Source organism: Fukomys damarensis, unplaced genomic scaffold (genome assembly GCF_012274545.1).
Source record: "Fukomys damarensis isolate Sample0158 unplaced genomic scaffold, DMR_v1.0_HiC HiC_scaffold_6, whole genome shotgun sequence".
NCBI classification, from domain to species: domain Eukaryota; kingdom Metazoa; phylum Chordata; class Mammalia; order Rodentia; family Bathyergidae; genus Fukomys; species Fukomys damarensis.
The window spans coordinates 26,325,772-26,345,424 of record NW_022900918.1 but is presented as its reverse complement, the minus strand read 5'-3'; the positions used below and the strand labels follow the sequence as shown (position 1 = coordinate 26,345,424).

Below are 19,653 nucleotides of genomic sequence, written 5' to 3'. Positions count from 1 at the left end.
TATTGTTTTAGTCTTGTGGTTCAAAGGCATAAGTGGAACCATATTAAAGGAACTACTCTCTGTGAGACAAAGGAAAGGCAAATGCACATTACTATCTTCCAGACACATTCCTCACGCTTCCACATACAGCACAAAATAGCAGGATCCTGTGTTGTGAAACAAACAGAGAATATTTGGGAGACCTGATGAATCTTAAAGAACTGGGTTTAGGGCACAGAGTAAAGGTGATTTGTGTCTATGAAGAATGCCATAAATGTGCTCTCTGTTGAAAGGGTGCTATCTCAGCTAAGCCTGAAATCAACTAGCCAATGCCAGAGAGTAAGAGAAAAAAATTCTGGGCTAAAGAAAAAATAGCACGTGGAATTTTCCTGAGGTATGAAAGAAAGTGCTAAAATCAAGATAGCGAGGAGAACAAATAGGAAGCGATAAACAGAATTCTAAGAAGAAATGGTTTGCAAGGCCTCACAGAGTCATCACAAGCCATTTAAAGGATTTTGGATTTGCTCATGAAGGGAATAAAGAGCCACTCAGTGAGTTTGAGAATGGATATATTTAGAATTGCACTTGTAGAGGAGAACTCTATCCAGCTTTGAGGAGTCCGGGTTGGAATACTGCTGTAAGAGTCTGGAGGATACAGCAATGGCCAAAGCATGAAGAGATGGGTAAGAGAAAAATGGGACTTTAGGCCATACTATTACCAGGATTCAGTAGTTCATCAAACAGAGGCACCAAGGGTGGTGGGGAAATTAGATTCCTAGCTTTGCAGTAGCCACCACTGAGTTACATTTTGAAACTCCCTCAGTCACTCTCTGTTTCTCTAGGAGGATTTATTCCAATACAATGAAGGCTTAGTTTCAGCAACTTGATTTGCAACACAAACAACCCTCTCTGTCTCTCCATGGATTTCCACAAAAACCTTTAATATTCTTTGAATTCTAAATGCAGAATGGCACTACTCCAAGTTGTCCTACAAAAGCTCTTAGTACCCATTTTGCAGACATAAAGGCTGAGGCATAAAGAATTTAGTTAACTTGCTAAGCGTTTCACAGGCAATGAGCATTTAAAATAAAAGAATACACTAAAGTGAATATGAATGTGCACTTAATGTATAAATGTGTATGTGAGTGTGTATGTGTATACACAGAGTTTCTATAACTAATGAGGGTGGAGAAAATGCAGTTTTCAACCGTAATAATAGAAAATTACTTTCTGTTGTTTCTGAGCTAATTTATTTTTAAATCTTAATACATAATCATGAAATATCTCCACTGTAGGCAAGCAATATATCATCTATAATGGCCTTCCAAGACAAATGCTGCTTTGACTGCTCAGCAGGGTAGATAAACTATTCTTTTTCACACAAAAAAAGTGTATTATTGTGCTTCAGTGTAAACTCTCGGAGGGGAGCAGCAGCAAAGAAATGCTGCTTCGTATTTCATTAAAAATAAGAAAGCGTCGAGAATATTTCATCTGAAATATCCCCTTCCCTGTTTTCATTAACTGCAATCTTCTAGACAGCAAGTCTCTGATTCAGAGTCAGAAGGAGTAGGTTTTAGGAGGCTCTAAATATTTAAATTTGGAATCATATACAAGATTCAAGCACCTAATTATCTCCAAATTGATATCCACTTCTCTGAACAGGTGTTAGACAAAGATTTGTGGAGGTTACTCAAAGGCATCAATAGACCTGTCCAAGTTTTAGTTCCTTGCAGTGGCATTGGCTGTCTTATTTATCCTTTTATAGTGCTTGCAGACCCCTCTGTAAAATTCTCTTGTGCAGCATTTTCACTGTTACTAACTAATGACATTCCCATGACTGTCTGTTCTACAAGGTCAAAAAATTTATATTATTTAGTTTCCTGGCACAAGCTTCAAATCAGTTTTCCACATGGACATTTGGGTATTTTAAATTCCAGATTGTCATGTGGGGTATTTTATTCAGAAAATATAAGCTGACCCATGGAGAAAATGAAAATAGAGCTATTAATACCACTTCGAGTCCAACTAGGTTTCTCCAGGCTGATGATTATAACACTTCTTTAAGAATCAATGAAAAGAAATTCAAAAGGACAGGAAGAACTGGGGATCTCTTAGAAAAGTCACCTGGCTTCATCAGCCTGTGTCCATCTCTCTCTGCAGCTGCTGGATCTGCTCCTGATTTTCAATTGATCTACATGGTTTTCTTCTTAATATTCCCACTCCTTAAATCACAGTATAAATCACTTTACCTGTCCAATACCATCACATACCAACCATCTAATGTGATTATGAATCTCCATGTTCTCAAGTAGTAATTTGTTTGCTGATGACTATTGTTTGTTCTTTTCCATTTGATCAGATATATTTTACTAAAGCCTATTTCATTCTATTCTGTTCCTTACTTATTTCATCGAAGCCCAGAAGAATTCAAAACGCATTCAAACAGATTGTAAAATTAAATTGATTAAATGGACAATGTAGGTATAACAAGGTCCGTGTCGAGTCAAGCTTCTCATCTTTAGAAACGATTGACCAGAAGCCACGTATATAAGTGAATAAGTTAGGGGGAGGCAGCATTTAGCAACACAGCTCATTTATTTTGGACTTTTAGTTTCTTTGGCACTTGTCTCTATTGAGAATCATTTGGTTGATTGACCTTATGACACCTTCCTGCAGTCGGAGTACACAACTGCTGAATTCCTCCTCTTCAAGACCATTTGCAACTTAATTGTTTTTTAGCCAAAGCTTTAATAATGGCAATTATAAAATGAATATTCAGGATTTTTGTGAAAATCACATCATACTCTTCGCTCAAATGTCAATTTCCTTAATTCGCCCTCTTTAATTTTTCCAGTAAGAAGTTAATTAAGCCTTTCTTACAAATACTTGCCTAATTCCCATGCCAAATCATCAAATATTGAATAATTTCTTGAATATATTCAAAATCTTCAGTTAGCTGTGTCCCCACAAAAATGTTTTTATGACAAATTCCTGTCATTGGAAATAACAAATTTGGTCATATTAGTGGAAAGCTTTTTCTGAGAGACTTTGAAAACTTGGGAAGAATGAAACATGTCATTTCAGCCACCAATCTCCATCAGGAAACACAAGTCGATCGGCAAAGTCTCGCAAATGAATACAAGTGAGAAGTCACATCCAAAGTATTTACTCTCTAAAGTTTCATCACATTTACCATTTCCTATTTAGTGCACAATGCACAAGGTTTTACTCAAGCTGTTACTTTTGTATAACAAACAAGACAGGGAAGCATATAGATAAAGCTATTCTTTGTATTCTTTGAATATGGACTATTTATAAAGACATCTGTTCCCTACTATTTTCAAGTGTACCTAATACCTAATAATGAGATGCGCAGCTCTGTTTTCTTCCACAAGAGAGAGGGACAAGTTCCTAAAGAAGCCTAGGGTTACAATTTTCAACATTTGTACTAACAAGTATCTTGCCTGTGTGAGTTTTAAATAGAAAGCTAGGATTTTTTTCTTTAATAGCTGCTTTTCCTCTCAGTAGCTCAAAAAAAGTCACTCGGTTAGAATAAAATTTTCATACAAAAAATATTTTCTATGATCTTTGCTTTATTCACAAACACTACTAAAAAGCCACTTCAGGTTTTAGCATGACCTAGATAACTAGCTATTCAATAAACATTGGGTTATCTTTGAGTAAAACAAGGAACCACTCTTTGTAATTCATTTCTGTGCAAAATTCAATGTTACAGAATAAGGCTTTAAATATAATGTGTTATAACTACACTTAAACTGTAAATCAGATATGTTACTCAAAATATTGTGAAACCTACCTCACTTATACCAGCCTTCAACTGTTACTCTTCAGAGGTAGATTTCACGGTTGCAAAAGAACCGAAGAACATTCTAAAATGTCTCCCTCAATGGGGACAATTTGGAGGAATTTATTAGCATCCATAAGAGTGAGCAACTCTATTTAGTAAGTGGAATCTACCAAACCAGAATTTCTGAGATACCTATCCTATATAATGGTACTATAGGACTCAAACAGCCTCAATATAATATTTTATGATAAGATGATAAGTAGGATTAAGAATAGGGACAACTTGGAAGTTTTATTCATTTACATCACAATGCTAATGTGTAAATCAAATGAAATCTTTATTACAAAGATTACAAGGTATAATTGAAATATACAGTAAATCTGTAAATTTTATTTAAAAATTTGACTATTATTTGCACTTCCTTACTTTCCCTTCAAAATAAAATTCAAAACATCCAATTAACATGTAAATGTTTATATGATGCTATTTAAATAATTTTGATATTATTTACATAATTTAAATAACTTTTAAATGATTTAAAGGTAAATGAAACTCTGTTTTTAAGAAGGCCTGACAGACATAAATAAAATACAAACATACAAATATCTAAGCTTTCTGAAATGTTAAACATAGCTAAGCAAAACAATGTCTCCTGTCATATGTCAAAAAGTGATTTTTTGTGTATTGATTATACCAATGTACCCTAACCAAAATATAATAAAATCAGCTATTATTATTTTCAAAACTCCAACATAAGCAAAGAAACATTCTGAAAATGACAAGTGTCACAGCCTCTTACGTGGAGACTTGTATTTATTTGACAAGTTCTGCAGTTCCCTTTTGAAAGGCAAAACTCCTTGCCAGTCACATAAAGTACCATAATGGCAAAAATGAAATCTAGACTTCTGGGCTCCAATTTTCTAATCTAACATTCTCTACCCAGTACTTGAAACAATACTGTATTTCTGAATTCAACTTTTATCCATTCTGTAAGAAATAAGTGTTGCTTTCTCTGTATTTCAGTCGAGGAAGACACTGGTTCTAGCTCTTCATTTATCCCTACCCAAACTGACAAGATTCTTTAAGTCCCAGCAAATGAAATTCACCTTTCTATTGCCAATCCCAGCACAGTGCATCCCATGAGGGTCTAACAAATGCTGGGAAAACTAATGACGAAGATGTAACTGGAAAAGGAACAACACTGTGCCTTACATATATACTAAAACATTTCCTTCCTGTCTTGACACCATCCCTTATCCAGACAATTAAATTCAATGGGTAGTTTGACCCTCTGAATCAAAATTTTCAAGAACCATAAATTTACATGTTAGCTGCGGAAAATTTTTCTATCTTTCTTATTTTATCATTTCCATGTCCTCAAACCTCCATGTTCTCAACTAATTACCTCTCCTGCAGAAGAAATTCAAATTTGTACATCCTGCTAGGTAGAAAATAATGTTTAGTATCTTACTTCACCTGATACTCAGAATAATTTAGGTCTATTTTGTATAATACATGAGCTATGTATTGATTATTATTTACTATCTCTTACCTAAATTGCTGATGGAAGCCTCAATTTTATGTCGACTTCTAAGTGTTACACAGTTAGAAAAACATTACAGCAACTGCAGTGAAATAAAAAAATGAACTGAGAACTCTATGTATGTTGAACCAAAAGTAGCGTATTATATTGAAAAGAAATTGAGACACCACCAATTGAGTAATTGAATTTCTTGGCACGCAATGTAAAGTTCTGCTTTCCCCTCTATTCACTCCAGGAACCTTATTCATTTTATTCCACTTCTCCATAAAAATGACACAGACAATCTGTTAGTAAAATGGGGTGTAAGAAAAAGCAAGTAACAACATTAAGCTTTAAATCTTTAGAACTTTAAATACCCATCATTTCAAGAATACAGGCAGAAATCAAGCTGGTCTCAGAAGCACAAGTCTTGCTGATGCTATCACATAATATAGCCATTTATTAGATAAGTTCTTGAAATTAGACATAACATAATGAGTGGTATATGCCACCAATAGATTTTAATATTCAGCACCAAATGACATTTAAATTAAGGCATATAAATTATTGGCATACAAACATTCTTTATGATTTTATTGATCATGTAATTTACCAAATCCCCCAAGATGCTCTAGAGGGAATTTTCACTAATAGAATATGATTAATTATTGGAAAAAAGTAAAATCCCTTTACATCTCTGAACTATTTATTTCCACATGAAAGATGCACATCTGGATACAGAAACATCCTGTAACATTCAAGAAGAGAAGAAAGATGCAAAATCCAGAGGCTATTGTGTACATAAATATTAATAAATATATTTCTGGCACTCAATATTCTGTTGTAGGAATTTCAATGTTTACATTTACATACCTGACTTTAATTTGACAGTAATGGTAAACATACAAGAGCAAAATAAGAGGATTTTTTTAAGATAAGTAATATGGTAGACATATATAATTGCAATTGTTTTGACATTTTTGATGGACAATGGGAATTTAAATAAACAAATACTTGTTTATAAGTTTCACTCTAAGTGTAAGATACCATGGTAAGCAAAGAACCGGGAAAGGACAGAATATGCTCTCTCCTCTACTCACTGAGTGGCCCTCAGCCCCTATTAATGAGGGGTAACAGGTGATGATTCCTGGATGCAGCAATAGTAGCAGAAAGTAATATCTGGGGCTGGGGATTTAGCTCAGTGGTTTCGCCAACTGTCTTACAAGCACAAGGACCTGCGTTTGATCCCTAGCACCGAAAAAAAAAAAAGAAAGTAATATCTGTGTGGAATACCCACACACTGTTCCTACGTACCCACTGTAGCCCAGGATAATGTAACCTGAAAGGAAGAAAACTAATGTAAAGCCGGAAAAAATACCACTCACAATCATATCAAGAAAAATTAAAGACTTAGGAATTAACCTAACCAAGGAAGTAAAAAACCTCTACAAAGAAACTACATTACTCTGAAAAAGGAGATCGAGTTGGACATCAGAATTTGGAAAGATATTCACTATTCCTGGATAAATAGAACAAATATTGTCATAGTGGTTCTATCTCCAAAACTGACTTAAACAATTTTAACTCTCAAAGCAAATATAATGCAATCTCAGTAAAAATGCCAATAGCATTCCACACAAAACCAGAAAAAATAATCGTAAAATTCATATGGGCCCAGAAGAAATCCAGAATACCAAAAGCCATCCTAGGCAAAAGAGCAAAATGGGAGACATCATAGTCTCAGACATCAAGTAGTTTTGGAAACAAGAAAAACAGACTTGTGGGTCAATGGAATACAACACAGGATGCAGAAACAACCCTAGGCAGTGTTAGCTATCTAATCTTTGATAAAAGGGCAAAAACATACACTGAAAAAAACCTCTTTAATAAATGGCGCTAGGAAAACTAGCTCTCCACATGCCAAAGACTGACTCTAAACCATGTACCAAACTAAAATTAAAATGAATCAAAGGTCTAATCTGCTGAAAGACAAAATAGGTAAAACTCTCGAAGTCATAAGCATAGGCAAAGGCATTCTCAACAGAATTCCAATGGCACAACAGATATCACCAAGAATCAACCAATGTGATTACACCAAAGTGAATAGCTTCTGCACAACAAAAGAAACCACCAACAGAGTGAACAAACAACCTACAGAATGGGAGAAAAAACTGCCAGGTATTCCTCAGACAGAGAACTAATATCTAGAATATATAAACAACTCAAAAAATTATACTGCCCCAAAATAAACAATCCAATCAAAAATGAACACTTAGAAGAAGTACAAATGGCCCATAAATACATGAAACAATATTCTGTATCTCTAGCCATTAAATGAAAATAACACTGAGATTCCATTTTACTCCAGAAAGAATGGCCATCATCAAGAAATTAAGTAGAGGGTGAAGGGAGGGCAGAGACAAGGGGAAAAAATGAGAACCAACACCTGTCATGTAAAGGTACAAGATCCCAATAATGAATGTAACTGTACTGTATACCTAAAAGGTACCAATAAACTCAATGAGGAAAAAAAAAGAAATTAAATAGACACAAACACCAAAAAAGCTACGGGGGAAAAAAGAACCCTTCTACACTGTTGGTGAGAATTTAAACTAATACAACCATTACAGAAATAAAGATTACAGCCAGAGATTTAGCTCAGTGGTTTTGGTGCCTGCCTTTCAAGCAAAAGGTCCTGAGTTCAATCCCCAGTACAAAAAAAAAAAAAAAGAAAGGAAGAAAGAAAGAAAGAAAAATAGAGATTAGAGATTACACACACACACACACACACACACACACACACTGAACACAGAAATGCCATTTGATCCAGCTATTCTCCTAGATATCTTCCCAAAAGAGGTAAGGATATCTTATTAACAGTGATTCATGAATAGAAAGGTTGATAGCAGCACAATATGTAATAACTCCATCTTTGAAGAGGCTTATATGTCCATCAGCAGATTAATGGATAAAGAAAATATATTTATACACAGTAGAGCCATAAAGAAGGATAAACGAATTAGTTGTAGGTAAGCAGAGATACCTTGAGATCATAATGCAAAGTGAAATAAATCAGATACTCAAGCTTAAATATTGTATGGTTTTTCTTTTATGAGAAACAAAAAATATAAATAAAATGCAACATATTGAAAAATAATAGGAAATAGGGAGACAGATCTTTTGAAAATGGGAACTGGACTGGAGGACTAGGATGCGGAAGGCAAAAACGAATTCAGAAGTTTTAAGTACGTGTACTCATTACTCATGAAAAATATAATCATTGCATGCTGCAAACATTTATTAGTAAAAAAATAAAATTTGAAAAAAAAATAAAGAAAAATAAGTCCTAAACCAGTAAATGAACAGAATTCAACTAATGGATACCATATAGCTGTCTAAAATTATTCTCACAAACTCTAATTAGCATCATGCACTTTTTAATAAAAGCACGTGCATTTAAAGTGTATAATGATGTTTTTACATGTACATTATGAAATTATTACTAAATTAAACTAATTAACATACGTATTACTTCATAATATTTTTTTTATTTTTATGGTGCTGGGGATTGAACTCAGGGTCTCATGCTACCACTAAGATACACACACAGCCCTACAATAGTTACATTTGTGTATGTATGTACAGTGAAAACACTTTTAAGATCTACCTTCTCGGCAGATGTGAGATATATAATTATTAGCTCTAGTCATCTTGCTGTACATTCGGGCTCTCAAATGTATTCATCCTACATAGTTTTAACGTTTACTGATGTCTTCCCATTCCCAATGCCAGCATCCCCCTACTACCCACCATTCCATGGTCTGTTTCTATGCATTTATCTTTCAGAGTTCACGTAAAAATCATTCAGTACTTTCTTTGTGTCTAGTTTATATAAATTAGATTACTATCTCCCATGTCATTGCAAATAGCAAGATTTCCCTCTTTTTGAAGACTGAAAAACACTCTTTTGTGTATATATCACTTTTCTCTCAGATCATCAGCTGAGAGACACTTAAAGCGATTTAATATCTTCACTACCACAAGTAATGCCACCTTGACGTGAAACTGCAAGCCTTTCTTCACCAGATTGATTTCAATGTTTCTGGACATGTGTCCAGGGGTAGGACTGTTGCATCATACAGTAGTTCTATTATTAATTTTTTGAGGTACCTCCATATTGTTTTCCACAATTGTTGTACCAATTTATAGTCTCACCAACAGTTTGTAAAGGTGCTCTTGTCTTCACATCCTGGGTGCTTGATATTAGCCATTTTAAACCATGTGATCCTTATTTTACATTTTTTTATTCTATATCAAAAAGATTGTGTGCCATTAACAAAAGAATCATGAGTATAGAGGAAATCTATATTTGATTCATTAACAGTATGTAGGTATTTAAGTTAATGTCACTGTTAAAAAATATATAGGAACACTCTGTGCTGGTAAGAAAATTGTAAATAAAGAAAGATGGGAAAGAGATAGCATTCCTTTGTGTCGATGTAATGGTTCTTGTGTTTTACTCGGTATTTATAAAGAGCACCAAAGTTCTTGGCTGCATATGTTTCTCTCCCACTCCAACTTCAATTCCTAGAGCAACACTCAATCTTGTGGAACTTAAATGAAAAACAGAGACATTCCACCGTGATTTCAATTGTAAAAACGCTTTCCATTAAATTTTCCTGAATTCATTTCAAGTTTTAGGAAATAACGGCAGCTTGGCAATTTTAGAAGCTGAGCCACTTTTGTTTATTTGAGTGAAGAGGAACACAAGATAAACAACTGGGCAGATATCAAATGTGAACAGGTGGTTTGGCCTTTCTCCCTGTCAGGAAGAATAATATAACCATCATGGAGATTTTACTTTGAACCTCCATGAGAATGTTAATTAGAGTTATCCATTACTACATATAAATGTAACTACTGAATTTGAAACTAGATTATCAAAGCCAATTTAAATACTCAAATCTCTAAACAATCATTAAACTATAATTATTTTTGGTTATTCTTGGACAGGTATCCAAAAATACCAAATTACCAATTCTACAGAACATAATTAACTTACTACGTGTCTGCTAAGCTACCCTCATTTGCCAAGGTTTGACAGGTTTATTTTACTGTTGTTTAAAAATAAGCTATATGCACTATATCAGGGTTCTCTAGAGAAACAAAAGTAGCAAGGTAGAATATACATGAGAGGAATTTATTTTAAGAAACCGGCTCATGGACTTGTAAGAGCTGGCAAGACTGAAATCTGTAAGGCAAGTCTGCAGGCTGGAGATCCAAAGAGTTGGTGCAGTCGTAATTCCAAAGGCAGCCTGCAGGAAGACTTTCTTCTTCCTCTGTGCTCAGCCCTTCTCTCTTAATGCTTTCAACCAATCAGATGAGCTACAGCCACATGACGGAGGGAAATTCAGTTCACTGATTTAAATGTAATAACATGATAGAAAAAAAAAAAAAAAACACCTTCAAAGCAAGACTAGTGTTTACCAAACACCAAGGCACCAGAGACAAGCAAAGCCTACCAAGACACCAACCAGTGAGGTCAGCATTGTGAGTGGGAATGAAGAGCCAATGTCACTTGCACTTTCCATACTATTTGCTATATTTTTCTTTTTTTTTACAGTTGATGTTTTGCTTTAATAATGGTCTTCAAACTCCTATTTAATTAGCTATAATAAACAAATACGAATTAAGAGAAAATACTATTTACTACCCAAATTATCGATAAAAGTAATCCACAGTCAGCCACATTTTAAAATTTTTAATATTCAAGTGTTGTTATTTTAAATACTTCTAAAGATTTGTAAAAGTAATTTGTTCTGAGGGGAGGAGGGGGTGAAGGGAGGGCAGAGGTAAGGGGAAAAAATGAGAATCAAGATTTGCCATGTAGAGGTACATGATCCCAACAATGAATGTAACTGTACTGTATCCCTAAAATGTACCAATAGACTCAATAAAATTAATAAATTTAAAAAAAGGTAATTTGTTCTGTAACTTTGCTTAAATATCTCTGCCTTTCTCAAACACTCTGGTATATAGAATGCTTCTGGTGTCTATAGAAACAGTTTTTATTTATGCCTTTGTAAACTGCTTTGTTTCTATATTATCCATAGACTCAAAAGAGTTTATTGGCATGTAGCCCTTTTTGCTTTCAGAATTTTGTGTACTTTTGTAATATTGGGCAATACCCTCTTAATGATAAGGAAGAGAAACACTACCAAAGCCCATAGAAACAAGAGTGAGATTAATGACTCTGAGCATTCGTTAAATAAAGAGGATGAAAGTAACAGTATAACAACAGGATTACTAGATTGCACTTTTCTTTTTATTCTCATTCTTATGGTCATCTGCTTAGTTCAGACTTATTATTTATGAAGCTCTACTTAAATTAACAAAGTAATTACTCATTTCTAAAGAGTAAAAGTTTATTCCTAAGAGAAAATGGAATGCAATAAAAGAGCATAGGCTTGAGAAGCAAAGACTTGGACTCCAATATGCTATTTCTTTTCCTGATCTCAACAAAGTCATTAGCTTTTCCAATCCTTAATTTTCACTCACATATTTCTGGAGAAGTTTAAAATGAAGTAAGCTATGCAAGGCCCACATCTCATGAAATAAATGCAAAAATATTAATTCCCATGTTTCATAATACATTCTAGCTACAAAGAGTAAAATGAAATGCTAGCACTTTGAACTGCTTAAAATCTTGATATTCCCTAAAATTTAATCAAAAAACTGAATTTCAAAAGATGAGAGCATCTTTAAAATATCATATCACTTGTTTCAAAAGTAGTTACTGGAGGAGATTGCCAATTAAAATGATACCTTAAATCTATAAATTTATTGGATCTCCGCTACACATTCTGCTAAAATGACAGTGAGGGAAATTTTTTTAAAAGTTGACTAGCAAAGACTAAAGAGGAGAGACAAAAGCAGGTAAAGGTGGCTAATGAAATGGGGGCTATGAAAACAGCAAGGAGAGGCAACTAACTTAGAATAGGCTTGACTGGCTCTCTGGTTTTCATTTTTACTTAGGAAAACTTGAACAAGGAATTGAGTTTTACACAAGGTCTGATAGAGCACAGCAAACAGGAAGCTAAAAGTCCAGATGTGAGAGGAGGACTAGAGAATAAACGTTCCCACCACTTATCCAGAGGGAAGAGCCTTGAATTTCCAGGGATGATATAGAATCGGACTGACCCAAGTCAATTATATTTAATTATCTCAAGAGCAAGAGTGATCTTCCAATTATTATTATGCACTTTCTTGAGAGTTTCTATTTTCTTTTTTTTTTTTTTTTCCTGGAACACCTCACAATTCTAGACTCTTGTTGCATTATTTTAATTATGTAAAACATGGGCCAGGGATTTAGCTCAGTGGCGCCACACCTGCCTTGCAAGCACAAGATCCTGAGTTTTATTCCTGATACCAAAAATTTTTTGTATAACAATATTCAATATCTATTAGGGCAAGATTATCAAGATTGATCTTACCAGTAATTTTTATAATTCATGTTTCCAGCTTTAGATCTGTTTATTACTAATGATAGTCCATTTACCACTTTGCATAAAATTCTTTATCATTTGTTTTAAATTACCAAATCATTATTATATAAAAGCAATGTTAATATCTGACTACATTCTGCATTATTTCTGATCATTTTGTTTTATTACAATAAGTCAGTAATTCTCTTGTTCAATAACTAAAGTTCCAATTTATTTATCCAGTTATATTACTTACAAAACAATGCCATTAATGAAGGATGACTGTGTGATTTCTGGTATTTTTCCTGGCTCTCTTAAAAATACTTTTGACATATCACATTACAAATTAAGCTCAGAGGCAACTTTGGATTGTATAACTCCAGTGAAGGAATATCCTTCCATGCTTTGCACTTTCAAAAAACTTAGGAGGTAGTTACAAAAAATCCCTGCCTTGTTGCCTGTGCATTTCAGAGTTATATACTTTTTAAAAAATAAATTTGAAGAAATATCATCTCACTGTAAAGAGTGTGAAGTTAACGTTTATAAAATTTTTTCTAACATATCAATATTTATCTTTTATTTATGATGAGACTTATTGATAGATTTCATAGTACTGAATGGTTCTAGTGAACCTGAAATAAGTCATACTAATTGTGATTTTTTTTCACTTATGTAACTTTACATCAATATTAATGATAATGAGCCCCCCTCATGAATTCTCTGTCAAATTTTTGAGCCATGATAATATAGTACTTGGCAGTGTACCTCCTCGGTGTGCTAAGATGGCCTAATTATTTTTAATTAATTTTATTGGTGCATTTCAGGTATAGATTATGATCACATTCATCATTGGGGATTTGTCCCTGTATAAGATACATCTTAGTTCTTGGTTTTTCCCATTCTGCTTCCCTCCCTATTTACAAAAGCTTTGTTTCTATTTTTTCTTTTCTCATATTTAATTTCCCTTCTTTCCTTTCCCCCACCTCACTTTCCCTTTGCACCTTTGTTTCCTATTTCACATTATCTATTCTACATTTTGGTTCTTATTTACATTTTGTTTCTCACACCAGAGAAACAATTCAGTTATTTACACACGTGTGTCCTATTTATTTCATTTAAGAGGATGGCCTCGATATACATCCATTGCTATAAATGTCTGTAGTTTATCATTCTTTATGGCTGAGTAGTACTCCATTTTATTTTTTTTTAAACCCACATCTCCTTTATCCAGTCACCAGTTCATGGGCATTTGGATTGTTTCCAAGATTTAGCTATTACAAACTTGCCACTATAAACATGGGTGTACATATATCACTGTGGTATGATGCTTTTAATTATTTTGGGAAGATACCCAACAGGAGAATAGCTGGGCCAAATGGTACCCCATCATCCTAGTTTTTGGAGGTATCTTTTTATTAATTTCCACGGTGGTTTCACCTGTCCACACTCCCACCAACAATGAGCAAGTGTTCCTTTTTCCCCACAGCCCTGCCAGCATGTGTTATTGGTTGATTTCTTGATAGTAGCCATTCTTTCTGGAGTGAGGTGAAATCCCAAAAGAGCCAAACACCCTCACTGGAGAAAAGATAACCTCTTTAATAAATGGTGCTGGAAGAACTGGGTTTCAACTTACCAAAATTTAAAAAGCAGACCCATATCACTCGCGATGCACTAACTAAAATTGAAATGGATCAAAGATCTAAATATTAAAACAGAAACACTAAACCTGCTAGAAGATAGGTTAGACACTGGTGTAGGAAAAGACTTTAAGAACAAAACCTCAGTCCCATGTGCACTAGCACAAAGAATCAACAACAGGGATCTCGACTTATTAAAAACCTTCTGCATGGTGAAAGCAACCACCAACAACGTGAAGTACAACTCACAATATATATTAAAAAAATTACCAGCTGTTTCTCAGACAAAGGTCTACTATCTGGAATATAGAAAGAACTTTGAAAAGATCAAACCTCCCAAAGTTAAAGACCCAGTCCAAAAATGGGCATCTGAAATGAACAGATATTTCTCAAATGAACAAGTAGAAATGGAAAACATATGAAAAAATGTTCAAAATCACTGGTCACTCAAGAGATGCAAATGTCCTATTTATTAATGCAAATATTTGCTTCATAACCATCTAAAAGAAATTTTTAATAAATTCATGTATGTCTGATAAGTCTTTTTTTTGATAAGTCTTTAATTTGCTTGTTTTGGGAAGGTGTGAGCTCAAAGACAAATGGTATTCTCAACTTTGTCACTGCATTGCAGAATTTTTCACAATCCTCTCTTTGAGTTGATTCCTGCTGGTTCATGTTCTTTAGAAATTTTAGTGAAAAAGTGGAAAAAAAGTCCTACCATACCTACGGTATGTTCACATTTTTTAATTACTTTTCCATGTTTAGAGTCTCTGGCACTAAATTTTATCCCTTTATTTTTTAATGAAGCATGCATAGTAATTATTTTAAGTATACTGATTTTTTTCTGGTTAGTTTCTACCTTTATCATCCTTTATTCTTCTTCCTTTCCCTACACTTCAATACTATTTCCTTAAATTATTAGCTTGCAAGTTTTATTTATTTATGTTCAGTCATTTTTATTGAATAATGAAAAATTTCAGGAATGTGTCTGGTTTTCCTTGTTTGTAAGAGGGATAAGAACTTGGTATATCAAGGATGGAGCTCACATCTGCTGTGCTGCAAGGGTTCTGTGAATGCTAACTGTCATCAGTGATAATGCTGGAGCTGCGGGGCGGTACTAACACATACAGGTGTAGCTTTGTTTTATAAGGCTGATATGTAGAGTTCTTCCTGAGCCACTTCTTAAATATCCTCAAACTGTTTCTGAGCTTCTTTTCTGACTTTCCTACCATATACAAAGCAAAAGGAGGCAAAGAGGCGATCTTATTAAGAGATAACACCGTCCCCTCCCCCTCCATCCAAGCCTCCCATCTGTACCCCCTTTAAGTCATCTTTTTAAACAAAAGGAGAAACCAAATAAGGGAAATAGGATTGAGAATTAAGTTCCCCCCTTCTCCCAAAGAAGCTACTGTTACTAATTACTTCAGGACAGAGGATGTTAAACTAAAACCTAACAGATGGAGGTCTGGTGTTAAAGGAGAAACACTGTGCATTTGCAGTGCAATGTCTAGGTTAAAAAACGGATGTACAGCTGAGGCCTATGGAGTATAGCTAGGGACACAGAGCACTGTGGGAGGCCCTATGTTCAATCCAAACACACACACATTCAAACATATTTATGAAGTATTTATTGCTATATAACATGAACCAAAAATCAAGAAATCAAGTCCATTAATTCTTTGAGTGAACAAGATCACCAGATAATCAACTGATAAATAAATAAAAGCCCCAGGCTTGTCCAACAAGGTCTGTTACTATCCAGCTCCAAAGACAATCTCCAAATGGCACCAACAGGAAGTAAGCCATACAAACTATGTAACCCAGCTACACATCCTATATATGAATAAAATATCTGTTGTTTTTCTGAAATTCAAATTTAACTGAGTATTCTGTATTTTTCTTCTATGGAGGCTCTCCCTAAATTCCCATCTTGTGTGTTTCTGACAGATTACAAGTATAAGTGGAAACTGACCAGTAGGAAAATATCAGGTGACCACACTGGCAGACCAAAACTCTTGCCTGGGAAAAGACACTCCTGTATTTCTCTATATTCTACTAGTTATTCATCAAATATTAATTAACCAAATGCTACATGTAAGAAAACTTCCTGACTTCTAAGGACGTAGTTGTGAAGAAAACGAAGTCCCTCTCATCAAGAGTTTCCATTCTAATGGCAAGAGAAAATAAGCATATAAAAACATGCTGTTAAGAAATAAAACGAGGATCAGGGATTTAGCTCAGTGGTGTCACTGCCTGCCTCACAAGTGCAAGGTCCTGAGTTCAATCCCTGGTACAAGAAAGAAAAAAAGAGAGAAAGAAGAGAAAGAAGAGAGAGAGAGAGAGAGAGAGAGAGAGAGAGAGAGAGAGAGATAAAAATAGTATTGAGTGGAAGTGAGAGTCCATTTGATATAGGAGAGGGAGAGAAAGCCTGTGTGATAAGCCTGTGATTTTAGCAAAGAACTAAAGGGAAATGAGGACAAGAGGAATCCTAAGAGAAGAGTTTCCTGGGTGGGAAAACAATTAGGCACAAATGAAGCCAAAAAGAATTCAGAATACATAACCAGTTAGTGACTGCTACACAGAGCTCACACTCTATAAATACAGACAGTAAGTAAACAAACACATAAAAGATATCACATAATGGTAATTTTTATACAGAAAATTCTGCAAGCTGATGTACTAGAAAGGGATCCTTTTACATGGAGGCGTGAGGAGTGATTGACCTAGAGTGGAGACGAAGCTGCTTCACCCCAGTAAAGCTGCCTTGCAAGGTCGTGAGTGGCCATGACAGACAAGTCTGACAGAAGGAAGAGGCCACCAAACAAACAGCACCAAGACACAAAACTAACACATCAGTGCCACTGTCCACAGTGGCTCCGCAGAAGGGAAGCAGGAGTTATTAGGAAAAAAATCAAAGCTACTGTGAGCCATGTTCAAAAGAAAAGTTGACAGAAAAATGATGAAATCATATGTAAATGAATGCTTAATTTTTAAGACATATTGAGTGAGGAAAACACAGCAAAACTGACTAAGAAGCAGCAATTAGAGAATTAGAAGGAAAAAAGCCTGGTGTTTCTGTGTCTGTAATCTAAGTTTTACCCTTCACTTTCTGCTCATTTCACGCTCCTCACCCTCATTTGTTTTGAGGCTTATTTCCCTGTCAGGACTCACATTTTTGTTTCCCAAGATATAAACACATATTACTTTTTGAATATAATGACAGAACACTGATGCATCAAATTCAACTGTACCAAACCTGAAGTCACTGTACTTAATATCCTGTCCTTAATCTTAGATAGTAACACGCATCTGCTCCCCGAGGAGGAATCCAAATCCATCCTACTTGTTCTCCCTTTTCAACAGACTATTGTAAAACAATGTCAGTGTGCACCCCATACTACCTCACAGTAATCATCGTTGCCACCATTTCTTTTCATTCCCTCTGCAACTTTCCAAGTTCCCTTCATGAATTGTGTGAAACCCTGCAGGAGTTTTGTGACGACCCCACTATAACTAGGCTGTTCACTTTTCATTCATCTTCCACCCTAACAGTTACAATTTTAAAAATATAACCAGGCATGATGGTGTACACCTGAAATCCCGGCGCTCTGAGAAACTGAGGCAAGAGGACCACAGATTTGAGGCCAGATTGGGCAACTCAGTGAAACCATGTCTCAGAAATTTAAAAGAAAAAAAAAAGTAAAAAGATGAAATTCTGGGGATGTAGCACAAGTAGTTCTGGGTCTAATACCCAGTACCAAAATAAATACAATACAATAACACACATAAATATGATTTGGCTACCATATTTAAAAACATACTGCTATCCCAGATTGCCCACCCTGTGTTCTTGCCCTTCACCTCCACATAAACCCCAGCTTTCCTACATCCAGTTCAGAGCCCATTCGTGTACAACCCTTGCCTTCTACATCTTACCCAAACCAGCAGACCATGGCCCACTCCACCTCTCAACCACTCTCAGACTGCTCTGTTTTTGTTTTATTCATTCATACATTCAGTAAACAACTTAAAATTTCCTAGAGAGAACAGGGAAAAAAATAAGGTAGTAAGTGCAATATATTTATAAAAATATAAAAAGCACAAGACCTAAAACATTTTTAAGATGATTTAAGTAGAGATCTGTGGAGGATGGGGAGATAATATTGATGCCAAGACCTCAAGAATGAGAAGACACAGCCATAAAACTGGGGAGTCAGATGACGGAGCACCGGCGGAGTTGAAAAGAGTCTGAAAGCCCTTAGGAAGATGTACGAATATACAGTAAGTCTCTTGCAATCAGATTCATCTCAGAACGTTAGGAATGCAATTAAAATGGGAGGAAATGGCAAAAGTAACAAGCCCATGTTTGCTTTACATAAATTCTGAAAATGTATAAATTCAGAAAATGATGAGCCCAACAATGACCCTGAAACTGTTCCCCTATCTTCCTTGCAGTGAACATTTCTAATTCCCTTCCCTCCTTTCTACTCTTTCCTCAATATATGCTACCTAATGAGAAATGGTATAGATTTTTATGGACTATTTGATGCAGGCTAATTTGCACATGGCTAGGAGAGTTAGTGTATACCTCAATTATAAAATCAAGCTAAATGCAATGAACAGAATAAATGAGTTAAAACCATGAAGAAAAGAAGGGATATTTGAAATAACTAAAAAATTGTCATCCCTCCTAGAGGCATTAGAACAAGTCCAGAAATAATGAACCATCATTTAGAGAACTGCATGGGAAATAACAAAATTTCCAGGCCAGACTAATTTGATGGCTTTTTTTCTTTGTAGCAGAAAATTCACTGGTAAAATAAAAAATAATATTGATCAGAAGCATAAACTATATCTGACTTCAGTAAGATATCTGACACATAATAACCTACAGAAAGATTTTAAATCAAGTTGGTTTGGACAGAAATACGATTAAAATGACTCAAAGCTAGATCTATGTATAAAACTGTTAAGTGTAATTATAAATGGGCATACATCATTCTTAGTAGTTATAGCAAGTACTGTTCCATAAAAGACCATTATTGGATTTAATATATTTTTAAAAAATAAAACCCTGGGCCTGGGATTTAGCTCAGCGGTTCGGTGGCCTGCCTTGCAAGCGCAAGGATCCGAGTTTGATCCCTGATACCAAATAAATAATAATAATAATAAATAAATAAATAAAACCCAGAGGACAGGCGGGTAAGGAATACACTGCATATA

General features: G+C 34.8%; 1 protein-coding gene across 7 annotated transcripts in view; it reads right to left on the bottom strand.

The window, feature by feature from the left end:
* Window positions 1-19,653, bottom strand: part of Gpc5 (glypican 5) — a 1,306,099-nt gene that overhangs the window by 1,197,950 nt on the left and 88,496 nt on the right. The window lies entirely within an intron of this gene.